The sequence below is a fragment of the Copadichromis virginalis genome, linkage group LG15 (genome assembly GCF_057382275.1).
Source record: "Copadichromis virginalis isolate Kocher_CV1m ecotype Utaka linkage group LG15, C_Virginalis_male_GT1.1, whole genome shotgun sequence".
In the NCBI taxonomy this organism is placed as follows: Eukaryota; Metazoa; Chordata; class Actinopteri; order Cichliformes; family Cichlidae; genus Copadichromis; species Copadichromis virginalis.
Window position 1 is genome coordinate 7,005,214 of NC_140632.1, and position 15,306 is coordinate 7,020,519.

Here is a 15,306-nt window from a genome sequence, read left to right on the forward strand (position 1 = left end):
GGCTGCTAGGGACAGACCTTGACTGACTCTGGCTGCTTTGGACTGCTTGAAACCTTCCAAATCAGTGTCAGGCTGCAGCAGCAGGGAAGTCACTGAAGGCTCTAGACACCCAGGCAGGGACTGTGGAGAACCCACTCCCCTTTTAGGGTCCATACACTTGGAATTCTTGGGCTGGGACTGTGCAGAGCGCACTGAAGGCTTTGGACATTCAAGGTAGGACTGTGCAGGAGCCACTCCCACTGAAGGGTTTAGGTACTTGGACTCTTGAGCCTCGGATATTGCAAGGTACACGCAGGACCCTCTGACACAGGAAATATGGGACCTTCTGGCTCAGGTTCCATCTGAGTTTGCACAGAACTCACCAAAGGCTCTGGACACTCACATTGTTGCTGTACAGGACCCACTCTCATTGGAGGGTCTTTACACTTGGAATCCTCGGGGTGTGGCTTACTGAAGGCTCTGAATACTCAGACTCATTGGGCTGGGGCTGCACATGGCACACAGGCTCAGCTGGCTGAGGCCACACGGATCCATGTGCATTTTTGGACAGCAATCTAAGAATTTGCAGCCATGCTAGAAGTAAAACAAGGATATTCTTTTACCAACAGGATAGCCTAAAGAGAACGGAGGTCAAAAAGAAAACCAGTGTTGATCACAAATAGAAGTTTTGTGCAATTTGTCTTAATCTATCAATTAATAAATTCAGCAACAACCTTCACACTACTATCCAGTATTGACAAACCGCCAGTGCCATTAATAAAGTTGTTGTTTTCTGAAAATCAGACACTAAATAGTGATAAAAGATGTCAGTGGTTCATGTCTTAATCTTAAAGCAGCTGCATGTTCATCTGATAGTATCATTGTTATTTCTAACGCAGTCAAAACATTTCCAAACTTTAACATTTCACCAATCATTTGCACTTCATAATCAAGTCTTTCAGCTATTTCTTTCTTTGCTGTTGAGAACGTGCATTCCTGCACTCAGATAACAAGTACTCTTTGCTGTTCCGTCAATACAGGGAGTGCAGAATTATTAGGCAAGTTGTATTTTTGAGGAATAATTTTATTATTGAACAACAACCATGTTCTCAATGAACCCAAAAAATTAATCATTAATCATTAATATCAAAGCTGAATGTTTTTGGAAGTAGTTTTTAGTTTTAGCTATTTTAGGGGGATATCTGTGTGTGCAGGTGACTATTACTGTGCATAATTATTAGGCAACTTAACAAAAAACAAATATATACCCATGTCAATTATTTATTTTTACCAGTGAAACCAATATAACATCTCCACATTCACAAATATACATTTCTGACATTCAAAAACAAAACAAAAACAAATCAGCGACCAATATAGCCACCTTTCTCTGCAAGGACACTCAAAAGCCTGCCATCCATGGATTCTGTCAGTGTTTTGATCTGTTCACCATCAACATTGCGTGCAGCAGCAACCACAGCCTCCCAGACACTGTTCAGAGAGGTGTACTGTTTTCCCTCCTTGTAAATCTCACATTTGATGATGGACCACAGGTTCTCAATGGGGTTCAGATCAGGTGAACAAGGAGGCCATGTCATTAGTTTTTCTTCTTTTATACCCTTTCTTGCCAGCCACGCTGTGGAGTACTCGGACGCGTGTGATGGAGCATTGTCCTGCATGAAAATCATGTTTTTCTTGAAGGATGCAGACTTCTTCCTGTACCACTGCTTGAAGAAGGTGTCTTCCAGAAACTGGCAGTAGGACTGGGAGTTGAGCTTGACTCCATCCTCAACCCGAAAAGGCCCCACAAGCTCATCTTTATGATACCAGCCCAAACCAGTACTCCACCTCCACCTTGCTGGCGTCTGAGTCGGACTGGAGCTCTCTGCCCTTTACCAATCCAGCCACGGGCCCATCCATCTGGCCCATCAAGACTCACTCTCATTTCGTCAGTCCATAAAACCTTAGAAAAACCAGTCTTGAGATATTTCTTGGCCCAGTCTTGACGTTTCAGCTTGTGTGTCTTGTTCAGTGGTGGTCGTCTTTCAGCCTTTCTTACCTTGGCCATGTCTCTGAGTATTGCACACCTTGTGCTTTTGGGCACTCCAGTGATGTTGCAGCTCTGAAATATGGCCAAACTGGTGGCAAGTGGCATCTTGGCAGCTGCACGCTTGACTTTTCTCAGTTCATGGGCAGTTATTTTGCGCCTTGGTTTTTCCACACGCTTCTTGCGACCCTGTTGACTATTTTGAATGAAACGCTTGATTGTTTGATGATCACGCTCAGAAGCTTTGCAATTTTGAGACTGCTGCATCCCTCTGCAAGATATCTCACTATTTTTGACTTTTCTGAGCCTGTCAAGTCCTTCTTTTGTCCCATTTTGCCAAAGGAAAGGAAGTTGCCTAATAATTATGCACACCTGATATAGGGTGTTGATGTCATTAGACCACACCCCTTCTCATTACAGAGATGCACATCACCTAATATGCTTAATTGGTAGTAGGCTTTCGAGCCTATACAGCTTGGAGTAAGACAACATGCATGAAGAGGATGATGTGGACAAAATACTCATTTGCCTAATAATTCTGCACTCCCTGTAATTGTTGCAGTGTGTTTATAATCAGAACCTTCCCTGTTTAGAGCAGAGTGATAAGAAATGTGTCTTTAATCAAAAGTAATCAGCTAATGATGCTGGCGTGTGCACACTGAGCCGAGTTGGACCCATACCTTCACCAGCAGCTGATATAACACCAATCCACTTCTATTTTAAGGATCCTGTGCTGAGAATTAGATAATTAGCTCATCCCAGCTTTGTACAGATACAAAATTATTAAAGTGACATAAAGTGCATTCACTTAAGGAAAGACAGGTCACTCTGAAATACACCAGCATTGCACAATTAAATCACTCAAACTTTCCTGCCAGCTGGCTGCTGCTGTTTTTGTGAAACTCAATCATGGGAATGTGTCAAAGGCTAGTAGATAAAAAGTTAGATTAGAATCAGCAGCTGCACATTATTTCACTTTAATATTGTTCTTACTAAAAAGCTTGCGATATCTACAGTTTAAGTATGGATGTCAATGAATGCAGAAATACGCATTATTATTCATTGGCTTGATTTTTTCCCACCTACAGCAATGAATTCACTCTCGTTTCTCTGTCCAGTTTATTAAAAATAATACAGTTTTCAGTCCACACGAAAGAAAGCAGTTAAACTCTACATTTTAAAAGCAGGAATTATTATTATTATGTTTTGTGTGTGTGTGTGTTTTGGCTGTTGAAAGTTTAGGATTGGAACCAGAAGACATAATATGAAATATAAAACGTGTGATGTTTTGCTTTCAAAAAGCAAAAAAACCAACAACCAACCCCCCCAAACAAAACAAAAAAGCACAAAAATGCAAATTCAATTAAAATCTAAAAGGTAAGAACACACACAAAGGTTACATATTACTTATATATAGTTACACAAGTACGATATCATCCTCCTCGAGCTGCAGGGGTTTGTAGGTGAGAGTATTACTGAGAGAATCATACACTGAAGCAACTGAGCACAGGACATACAGAGGTCGTGTAAGGACAGAGAAATTGCGAATAAAAATCAAGTGATGAGTGAAAATCTCTGGGTTTAGAGCCAGTTGTTTGTGTGTTGGCTACTTGGATACAATAACTATATTTTCCATACAGATGGATCCAGACAGACACAAAAATGATAAAGACCGAAGAGATAAACATACAGCTGGGAGGTGGATGATTTAACTGTGTGTCATTATCTATTTGGTGTGAAGTCTCGGCTTCGCCAAGCCGCCTCCCACTGTCTCACATGGCTGAGTGAAGTTTTCTGCCTCAACCCGAAACAGTGAATCTGGCTTTTTTTTTTTTTTTTTTTTTTTTTTAAGAAGTGGAAAGATCTGAAAGCTTATAGCATTGTCTGACAGCAATGCTAAGCCCCAGGACTGGGGGAAATGCCAGACACACTGAGTTAAAGTCAGATTGATAGAATCTAGCCCCATTAAAAGCAAACCTACCAGCAGTCAACCTCCTGTCTCAGTTCAATCACCACCATGGATTCCACACGCACTGGCTGCATGCTGGTAAACACAACTCATAGTCACCAATAGGTTTGCCAATTCCTCCCCGAGTGGAGTGCCTTGTTAATAAAGTTATAAAAGAGACATGTGGCATGGTTTAAACCTTTAAATGAACTGCACTGTTTCCACAGACGTTCAGATTAGTTAGTCTCTCTTTTTTGTTGCAGCTGAAACAGAAGCAAGATGGAAAGGTCATTCGCTCCACTTCCTGGTCCTAAAGCTCCATCAGTCAGAGGGTGTTGTCTGCAGTGAGATTACAGTGGAGAATAATTGTCCTCACTTTACACTGATAGCATAAATGATATGAGGTAGCATTACTTTTCAAGGTGCTAAATCTTCATTATCTTACTTACAACCTGTTATTTAGCACCACGCCCTGAAGGCAAATGCAGTTTAACAAAGCGTGCCTTCTGCACAGTAAAAATCAAAGAGCAATACCTATAGAACTAAGTAAACTTTAACCACCATTTTTCCAAATCAACATTTTGTTTCTTATGGAATACAATTATTGCATCTGCTATCAATATAATACACTGATTCTTTTTTCCAAGATGTCAGGAGTTGCAATTAGTGACAAAGGCTTAATTAATCAGCTTTTTCAGCTGTTAGGAAACACTTGCAGAGTCATTATTTCCACAGAATAGAGAGAGAGATATGTGTCCAAAAGCATGCAAACACTGAATATTACACCCACATGTGAGTTTTAAAGTAGTCGTTTGATCAAAAATGAGCAAGAAAATCAGTGAGGTTGCCTGCTGAATTTAGGTGAGAGGGCCTGGCTCAAACAGAGCGTTCCAATCTATCCCAGTGGTGCTCTGCAGGACCGAAGGTCAGTCTGCACACCAGGCTCAGAAACTAACTTCTTCATGGGCATCGGTTTGTGTAGATTGGCCTTTAGCAAGTGCGCATTAAGATTAACAAATTACAAAGTTACAAAGTACAAACCATAAGGAAGTGCCTCCAGGAAAAAGAAAATCCATAAATACATCTGGACAGGTGTTTCTGTTTGGCTGTATTGTGTCCATGTAAATGGCTCAATGTGTTGGCACTGGAGGTTTTCTGCTACGTAAACAGCGTTTTTGGGAAAGTGATCTTATGATTAAATGATTTTCACCAATTTTTCTTTTGTGAGTTTTTGAGACTTCAATTTCATCAGCAGCAGAAATAAATTGCAAAATGTATTTTAAGCGATTAAAAAAATGCCCGATGTAGCAAATTAACTGAAATAAAAGTCATATATGGGAACAAATTTGTCAATATGGTGATGTTTATTGGTGGTTTAATAAACTCTCCATTTTCAAAGATTCTTATTTTTCAAAAGCTTTCTAGCAATTATTTCAGGCTTTAAGGGGTTAAATTTGTAAGGCATTTTGTGTTTTTTTAATCAAACTTTTACTAGCAATGCTATGGATACAGGTTTTATGTCTTGGTGACCATCCATCCAGCCATTTTTTCCCCATGTGTCTAATTCAGGATCTAAGTGGATTCTATCCCAGCATTCAGAGGGAGCGAGGTGGGGTCTGTCGCAGGACTAACACCAAGGGACAGACAATCATTCACACCTTTGCATTTATACATGCAGTCATTTTAGAAATGCATGTCTTTGGACTGTGGGAAGAAGGCTGAGTACTCAAAGAGAACCCACAGAGGCCTAAGGAGAGCATGAAGATTTTTTAGTGAAACATGAGCAATTTGAAACTCTGAGACAAAGGGGAGTACATGGGTACTGTTTAGCTTAACAGAGCAAGAGGCCAAAAAGCCTAAGAGAGCATTTCATGCAAGCATAAAGAAGTCATCCTCAAACCTGGTTTGCAGCAAGTACTCACTATCTTGCCATGCATCACTTCGCAGCTTTTTAGTTTTAATTTCTTTTGTGTCCCATTGGTAAACACATGGTGCTCAGATTTCTAATGCACATTGCTGAGTGACAGAATAAAGAAAAAGAGCAAAGAAAAAAACAAGTGACCCTTACTGTGGAAGACAGAATAAATGCTAAGTATGCACCACACATTTGTGCTGGAATGGAGAAAACATGTAAAGCATGTACAAAACAAACAACCAATTCAAGGCCCACAACACATGGTTGCTTACACACACACACACACACACACACACACACACACACACACACACACACACACACACACACACACACACACTTAGAATAACAGAACAACAAAATCCTCCTCCTCCTGTTGGAGCGCTAACACGATGACAGAAACTGCACATGTCAGCCTGTTTATGAGATCTTTGCTTATTATAGCAGTGAGACATGACATAAAGGCTTCGCAGATGTTTCCTGATTCAAACATCACCACATGTTGTCACAATTATTTGGATTTCAGGTCGCTTTCAATTCAAATAACGATAAAGGAGAGGCAGAGTTTGTGCAATAAAGACAATTCAACCTTTGTAAATTTTTGACATTTTTGTACACGGACAAAACAAAGTAACTGATCTTAACATTTCTGCAGGTGATTATGTCGGTTAAGTTCCTTACGTTAATTCAGAGAGACAATTCTTGCATGTTTACTTAGAATGAACTGTGATGTAGAATTAAAAACAAACTAAACTGAAAAATATCCCATTGACAAAAGTAAATTATAATGTCTCTCTTGCCATTCAACCACAGTGTAGTTTTGAGTATGTGAAAATGTATATGAAGTTATGAAGTGGTCTTGTAACAGCAGTAGATTGTATTTTTTTTCCCTTTTTAATTAAAAAAAAACTTTTTTGAAGGATAGTTATAACAAACTGAAGTTGTAGTAATGCATTGCAGAAGTGCTGATATTATTAAATAAATAAAGATAATATTTTTAGTGTTACTTTTCTTTATGCCAGAATATCTTTTTAACAGTAAATAAGTAAGTAAATATCGATTAAAATACAAGATTTCTATATAAAATTACATCTAAAGACTCTGTGTATACTGACGTAATCATAATTTAACAATAGTTTGTTGTAATTATCAACCAAGTTATTGATTTTACAAAAGTATTCTGCCTGTTTTTTGTGTGTGATATATTATTTTATTATAGTAAATGTGGATTAAAGATAAAGGATTTTTAACATAAAATCCCCAAATAAAATCCAAATAATAACAGTACTTTTCTGTCATTTTAAACTTGATAAATTGCATTAATTTATACATTAACCGTAGAACGCTAACTGAAAGAAATCTCCGTCCCGGGTCATCCGTGGATCGGGTTTTCCTCCGAGGCGTGGGCACCTATAAGCAGAGTTCTGTCTTTACCCTATAAGATTCAAAATTATTCAAAGTAACACTCAGGTATGCCGTTCAGCAGGTTAGTTACAGCGCCAGGAGTAGCTTGGGAGAACAAGGAAACACAGACTGCTTCAGGTTGCTTTCCCAAAATCAACTCAAAGGTTTATTCATCAGACAACAGTTTATATAGAGGAAAAAGGTTTGTGTGTCAGCAGATTCTCAGTTCAAACCGGTACAGATCAAATAAGGAAGCGTCTTCCTGCCCTCTGAGCAAAGAAGTATCCTTTGTATAGTTTATCAGTTCAGCTACAATTTATGATTATCCCAGCGAAATAAACTCCTAGACATAGAATACAGAGTTCTTTCATTAGTGAATTCTGAAACAAACCACCTGGCCTTTAACAAACCCTTTTCTAAGAGATAAAGAAGGGAGGATGGGAGTAAGGAAGTAATCTCTGTGGTGTTTTCAACCTTGAGGTACCAGCCTGTGAATATCACTATAAAACAATATCCTGTAAATGCTACCATGGTATCAAAATATCACAACACTAACACTGGGTGATTTTCAACCGAGCAAATTTATTTACATGATTTTCAGTATGTTGCGTTTGGCTAAGTGTCATTGGTCCCTGGATAGCTTCAGCATTGTCTTTGAAGTCTTTGAAGGCATGGGTGTTTCCCGACCCCAACGCCTGGTGTTTTGTGTTCGAGTGATTTTCACAGTCTACAATGATCTCTTTATTCGGCTCCACGTTCAGGGAAAGGTTGCTGTCTCTGCACGGCTTGGCCAGATGGCTCACTTCACTCCTGTAGTAGGTCTCGTCATTGTTGCTGATGTGACCTACTACAGTTGTGTCATCTGCAAATTTGATGAAGAGGTTGTAGCTGTGTAATGGGGTGCAGTTGTTGCAGGAGGGCATGCAATGAGTTGGTGTGACAAAGGAGGATGGTGGGGATAAGGTGAGATGGATAGAGTCAGATAGGATCAAATAAAAATGAACATTATTAATTTAGATGCAGATCCTTTTCTTAATACATAACATGACACGTAACAGTTAACTTCCATAACCTTTTGTTAAAAAAGGATTTAGTGTCTGCTTGAAAAGACTGTCCCTCCTCCCTTTAAGCCCTCATTAAACTTTGTGGAGCCAAGAAAATATACACCTATTTGTCCAGAACAGCCCTTCCCTCGGCACGTTCTCCTCTGAGACTGCAGATTGCAGACAAAAACATGTGAGCTAAGCTGTCCATTGCACCAACGTTCTGAGTTACAGGAGGTTTGTTTACTTCTGTGAAATAAGCGTGATTCAAACAGTCACACTGAAGATTGGGAATTGATTTTTAAAGTATGCCAGGCCTCATTTTAATGAAAACAAAACATTTCTGGAAAGAATTGTTACAGTGCTCTGCTCTGTTATTTCCATGCGGTGCATACTTGATGAAGGGGAAAAATATAGTTAATCATGTAGTTTTTTCTTACGTGCTAAACTTGCACTTCTCAGTATCAGGTTTGTCTGCAAAGACTTGGAGCTGTGAAGGGGACTTCCAGCTTAGCCTCTTTGGCAAGTATTTATCATACTTGATCTTTGCAGTTTAAAGACATCAAGAAAGCCTGGAGAACTATTGCTCAAGAGCACTTTCAAGATTACAAGAAAGTCATGAAGAAATGAGGGCAGGCGCAAGACTTTCACACAGTACAGTATGAGCTGATACTATCAGTAAGTGAACGAAGTAATGGTGATAGGAGATGATGCAACAACAACAGCTTTGGTTGGCTTAAATAATACATTTAATATACAGAATACGCAAATGCATGCATCTGTATATCTGCATGGAGATTCTTCTTCACCAGCAGTGACATGTGCTGATATTTACAGACAGAATACAGTGTGAAACACAAGGCCATTAAACTGCCAACTCCTGCTTTTAAAAGTTAAAAGCAGGAGTTGGACATTGGCTGCTGTTTTAATCATTTTAAGTCCAGTTCTTGAACCTTAACATTTGCAGAGGAATGATATTTTTTTTCATGGGCTTTTTTTGAGCCTTTTAACACTGAGCTATGAATTATTCACTATTAAAAAGCGCCTAAATAATGTATACTTTATTAATCTTTTAAAGCACTTTTAATTCTTACTCTTATTTTTATTTTCATGTCTATTTAAGCGTTATATGACAGTATGTTTGCACTAAGCACCGCAGCAATTTCCTAATGTAAACCTGCTCAACATTTGGCAATAAAACCCTTTCTGATTCTGATTCTGAATCCTGTAGGAAATTAGTCTTCTGCATTTAACCCATTCACTCAGTGAAGCAGTGGGCAGCCACCAATCCAGCACCGGGGAGCAGTGTGTAGAGACGGTACCTTGCTTAGGGGTACCTCAGGGTAGCCGTTCTGTGGATTTGAACCCCCAACTTAGTAGGTAGTTCATGGGGTGAACACCCTACTTACTGAGCTATCCCTGCCCCTAACGCAAAGGATGAACCAGTTTTGTGCCTATGCATAACAGACAACTCTAAAGATTTGAAATGATACCCTTCTGTACTTTTTGCTAACAGCAACAACAAATAATTTGTTCTGACTTGTTTATTTGAACTGACAAAAAATGCCAAACATAATACATTTTTACAGGCATAAAATTTTATTTTTTTCTTCACCAAAAATGTGATTCTCACAGAGCTATTAGGAAAACACTTGGTATATCTCTGGTGTGTAGTGCATCCTTAAAATGTTTGAGGAAACTGAACAAGTGGAGGACTGAAGAAATGTGGCAGGCCTAAAAACTAGATACAGTCGATGAACTCGGTCTGAAAGTCATGACCTTTGACCACATGGCCACAGGTCTCATCGACTAATAAATTAAATCTGACATTTTTATTTCAAATTGTCATCAGAATATAAGGCAGTGGTCAACAGACTGGAACAACAGTGAATGTCTGCAGCCATCTTTTACAGATGGCTGCAGACAGTGGAGGCTCTTTCATGGTTTGGGGCTTCATTTGAGCCGGTGGTGTTGGGGATCTTGTCAAAGGTGATGGAATTATGAGTGCACAAAAGCACCATTAGAATTTGCCAGAGTTCAGACTGTGTTGAAGGCTAAAGGTGGTCATACAAAATATTGAAGTTCAAGCTCTGCACTGCTGAGAAAAAGCTAAGACGCCGTCAGATTGTTTGAGCCACAATAAAAAAGGTAAATATGAAAACATGATATGAATTTATCTCAAAGAATTTTAAGGTCATATTTGGTAGGCATGTTATGGCATAATTATAGCTGTCAGTGCAAGCAGTTTCATACCTATTAAACAAACCAATTGGAATGTCTGTCTAACTCACCCGGTGACATGTATGCACATGAAGGATTAACCAAACAGACAAACACACCCTGACACTCATTGCAAGACATTTCTTCTGTCTGCTTCATCCCACGAACCTATTCTCCTAACCAAACCCTTTTTGTCAAGATCCAAACAGTTTACTGCCGCTCTATTTACCTTACTTTGTTGATTTGTGCTTACAGCTGGAGATCTCAGACAAACTTTATCAGATTCATGTTTCTCAAGAGGTCACACTGAACCTGAAATCTCTTAGATTGGTGCTGTGTGTGTGGGGGGGGATTTCCATTTAACTGCAGTCTCCCACTAAAACTAAGAATTACAGCTGGACAGAAAACAGAAAAGCTCTATTATGAGACACAGAGTGAGCCAAGGTAAACCATCTCCTCTTCTCTTCTTTGCTTTTTCCTCAGTCATGTTTCTATCCTCACCTCTTCTCCTGGCAGCTGTAGCAAGTTTCTTACTGGGAGAGGGGGCTGCTGTTTTTGTTTTGTTGACTCTAGAGACGGTGTTCAGGGACGGAGGAATTGAAGACAAAAAGAAAGAAGAGTTAAATAAAGGGCTGGACAGCAGAGGAGAGATTAGTAATTGAGGGATGTGGGGGAAAGAAAAGCAAATCTGAGATGCGTGAGAAGATAGCACTGAGCAGGCAACAGTGAGTCATCAATTGTCCCAGGGCAATAAAATGCTGTTATCTCTAGCTCCCCATAGACTGGACTCCACTTACTGAATACATTTTGATAATTTCATATGGAGAACTGTGACCTTGTGTCAATGGCTTGTTTCCTTATTTCTACTAATTTAATCATCCGGTTTAAAAATAGAAATATTATTTTAGAAAGATCTTGCTACAGTCAGGAGCTAGCTGGCTTAGTTTTGCACTTAAGGGTTAAATGGTAGCATGGAGAGATCTAAGAAGGAACCAGTCTTCACACTTTATAGTCCTTTATGATTCTCTTTAAGTCGAGGATCACTTTAGCCCCATTTGAATCATTGTAATGTCCCCTTCAAAGCTTTGTCCATATATGAAGTGAGTCGCTCTCATCGCTTTGTAGTTAAAGGTTAAATTGCTATTGGATGTTCAAGCTCTGATCATGAAGGTAAACCTGTGATGTGTTAAACAACTTGTCAATCAGTGGTATCATTCACTCCTATGGGCAGTCACTTCAGCAATCAAAGCTGATCCCACTTTGCATCGCTGACAATTGTTCTGCCTCTCGTTGTTACAAATCACTGAGTTTCATTGATATTGTGCAGTCTGTAGTCACTACATCACTTTAAGCCTTTTTCTGCGACTCTTTAGATGTGTCAAGGGCGAGAATTAAATTTTCCCAATGAGAAAATTGACTCACATAAGAAACTGGGACTGCTGTGGATGCCCACACCAATAAGCTGAACCTGGCCCCCGGCAACTGTCCCAGTTAGATGAAATAAAATAGCAAACATGTAATAACATTTAAATTTGATGTTTTCTTTATTTTTTTTAATAGCTTGTAATGGTTTTTAATAGTAAGTTTGTTTGGTCCTCCCTAATTTTTTTTCAGTATTTTCTTTAGGAGAGCTGACGGATGATGCTGACTTTTTATAACTTTGCATTATTGGTCAGTGAGGAGTTAAAGGACTTGAAACATTTATTTTGACTAAAATAAATGTTATATTATTATTTTTTATACATCGTTTGGTTTTTTCTGTTCTCAGACTTCTTGCCAAGATATGTTTAGTTATCAACTTTTGTCATTTTGTTTTGTATTCAAGACTTTGCATCCAAGTTTAAAAATGATTCAGCTTTGTATGTTTTCCTGCTTTGCCAGTCCAGAAAACCCCCTTTTGATTACCAAAAGTGTGTGTTACACATTGTGAAAATCTTTAATGAGCATCTTGGCAGGGGTGCACAGAGACCAGACAAGTCAAACTTGGATGGGAAAGAGTTTCTTCTGTTCCTTACAAGAGGCAGGAGAAAACCTCGCCTGGGCCCAAAGGAACAGCTGGGGGAAATACTGAATCACCAACCACATTCTCTCCTGCAGTAGTCCTGACTCTTTGGGTGGGATGGATTTACCAGTAGTGTCTAGACAGAGTTTTGTACTGAGGTTACAGGTTGAACAAGACAGCTGTCCATAAAGCCTGAGAGCATAAAAAGGGTGACTTGGCTAATCAAACATATCAGTGCAAATATCCTGAAACATTTCAGTGGAAGAACAATGCAGAGTTTTATTGAGAATTTCCACAAATATAATCACAGATGCTGTGGAAGTAACAAAGTGAACCCTTTAAAAATACAAATCAATTTCTCTGGAAGTCATCTTTGCTGAACTGTGGGTTATATATACTACTATGAAGCGGACACACACACACACACAGTTACCTTGTAACAGTATATGTGTGCGTAACACTCTTGTATAATATGATAAACTGTGGAACTAAAACTATGCAATGGTTTTGGAACAAACTAGAGCTAATTTATAAATATATCACATCAGTATTAAATACAATTGAGAATTATAGGAGATCATTTAAGTACTTTTCTGTACCCATAATGATACTATATAGTATTTGAGAAATATGTTACCTTATTGTTGAGTTAGGTAACCTGAACCTGGGTTGGTCTCTAGCTAGCCAGCTGCTAGCTTTGCATTTACAGTACAGAAATGAAGGTGCTTTCAGTGTTCTCATCAAATCCTCATGAACTTAGATAAATATAAACATTCAGAATTCACAAAACTTTCTCTAATAAACATTTAAACTATTACAGAACATTTAAAGCTATGGAGAAATCATTTTTCATTGTGTTCCCACTCTTAATAGGAAGAACATACAGGTACTTCCTCTTCCTGTGATAACTACACTTTTGGTAAAACCATTCACCATTTTGAATTTTAAAATTCCCTTTATATGCTTTTAATGGCATGGTACAATGTGCCTATTTTTATACTATTTTAAAATGCCGATGAATAAAAACAAATGTATTAACAAAATAAAAGTGAAATGATGAGTTAATGGAAGGATAATTGAGTTTACACACATCTGCTTGCTGTATTAGAGCAGCACTCTCTCTGTCCTTTCTGTTGGTAACATCACAGACAGAAGGCTGTTCCTGTTGATGAAGGAGCTCCAGTGAAAACATTTATTCAATCTTTTCATTAATTGTTGTTTCTTCTGACTGGCTGATGGATATAAAGTCCACAAAAACACCCAAACTCAACATGAGAAAATTAAAAACATGTAGAAACTGCTTTGATTGTCATCAAGCCAGTGAATGGTTGATATCAGCTGGTGTCACTGTCATTGATATGATTACTTCAATTTCCCAGCTGTCTCAGATTAATGGAGATTACATTATAATTTCAGATGAAATTCTTTGTAATTATATGTAATTTGATAGGTACTTTGATTCTATTGAATGTTTGCCTCATTCCTTTTCAACAATCATGTGTTTTTAAGCTCTGGCTGAGGACCAGATGTAATCAGCGCACGATTGATTTGAGGGGAGATGTTGCTTAACCTTGAAATTCATCATTAAACCACCAATCACCAACAGTTGCCTGTGACAAATAAAGAGGACCCTGTGCGTATCAGAAGGAGAGAGGAGATATTTTGACTCAAAATATAATTTCCAGTATCAGCAGGGCAAAAATTATTCTCCAAAGATGTTCAACATTGAGGTGCTGCTTCTTCAGTGACATCTGTTGACTTAGACAGATTTTGGGGAAATCTGAACTTCTCCACTAAATGTTCAGCATTTTTTGGCAAAGACTGAACAAACGATTAGAAGTAAAGGCATAAAGGAGTGGATTTACGGCACTGTTTACAAATGTTACAGAGGCAAAAGCGTTCCAGATGTCCTCGCTAAACTTTAACAAGGATTTGTTATCGAGGGAAACAGCTGCAATCTCCACCACATTCATGGCACGATATGGCACCCACAGGACAAATACAGTCACTATGATGCTGGTAATCAGTCTGGTGGTCTGTGGATTGTTGAAAAAGGCTGCTCGATTCAGCTTTCTGTAGAGACTGATGTATGAAAAAGCCATGACAGAAAATGACACAACTCCTACCACGAGTCCTGTCAACACCACAGCTACCCTCTGACCCTTGGAGGAGTAGTGAGGTTTGCAACGTGTCCAGTGCTGATCTTTGTCCAGCCATCGAACCACTAAAGCAGGGATGGACAGGGTCATCGAAGCCAGCCAGAGAGGAGCCAGCAGCAACCTTGCTTTCACTAGATTTAAACTCCTCTGTAGGTGAACCACCTGAAGGTAACGCTGAACACTGAGCACAGTCACAGTCAGCAGACCGGCATAAATGCTGCGGTACCCAATGTACGTTACGAGCTTGCAGGCTACCAGGCTGAAGGTCCAGCCATAGAGAAAATAGTAAATCCACAGTGGAATGGTAACAAAGCAGAGCAGGTCTGACACAGCCAGATTCAGCATCAAACTCTGGCTCAGACTGGACATGTTCTCCCAGTTTGGCTTAAGAACGATGACAGCAATGTTTCCAGGGAATCCCAGCAGAAAGCAGATGGACAGCACCACTGCAGGAACAAGACTCCTGGAGTCCAAAGAAGGATGAGGTGAATCTCCAGGAGAGGAAGAGATGTTAGAAGTAACCGTGGTGGAGTTGACTTGTGCCATGCTGGAAACTTGGTGTGAGTGGCACGCACTAATAATGATAAAT

At 39.2% G+C, this 15,306-nt stretch overlaps 1 pseudogene; it reads right to left on the minus strand.

The window, feature by feature from the left end:
* Positions 1–13,690: 13,690 nt before the first annotated feature.
* On the minus strand, positions 13,691–15,288 carry LOC146691667 (leukotriene B4 receptor 1-like; annotated as a pseudogene).
* Positions 15,289–15,306: the final 18 nt, after the last annotated feature.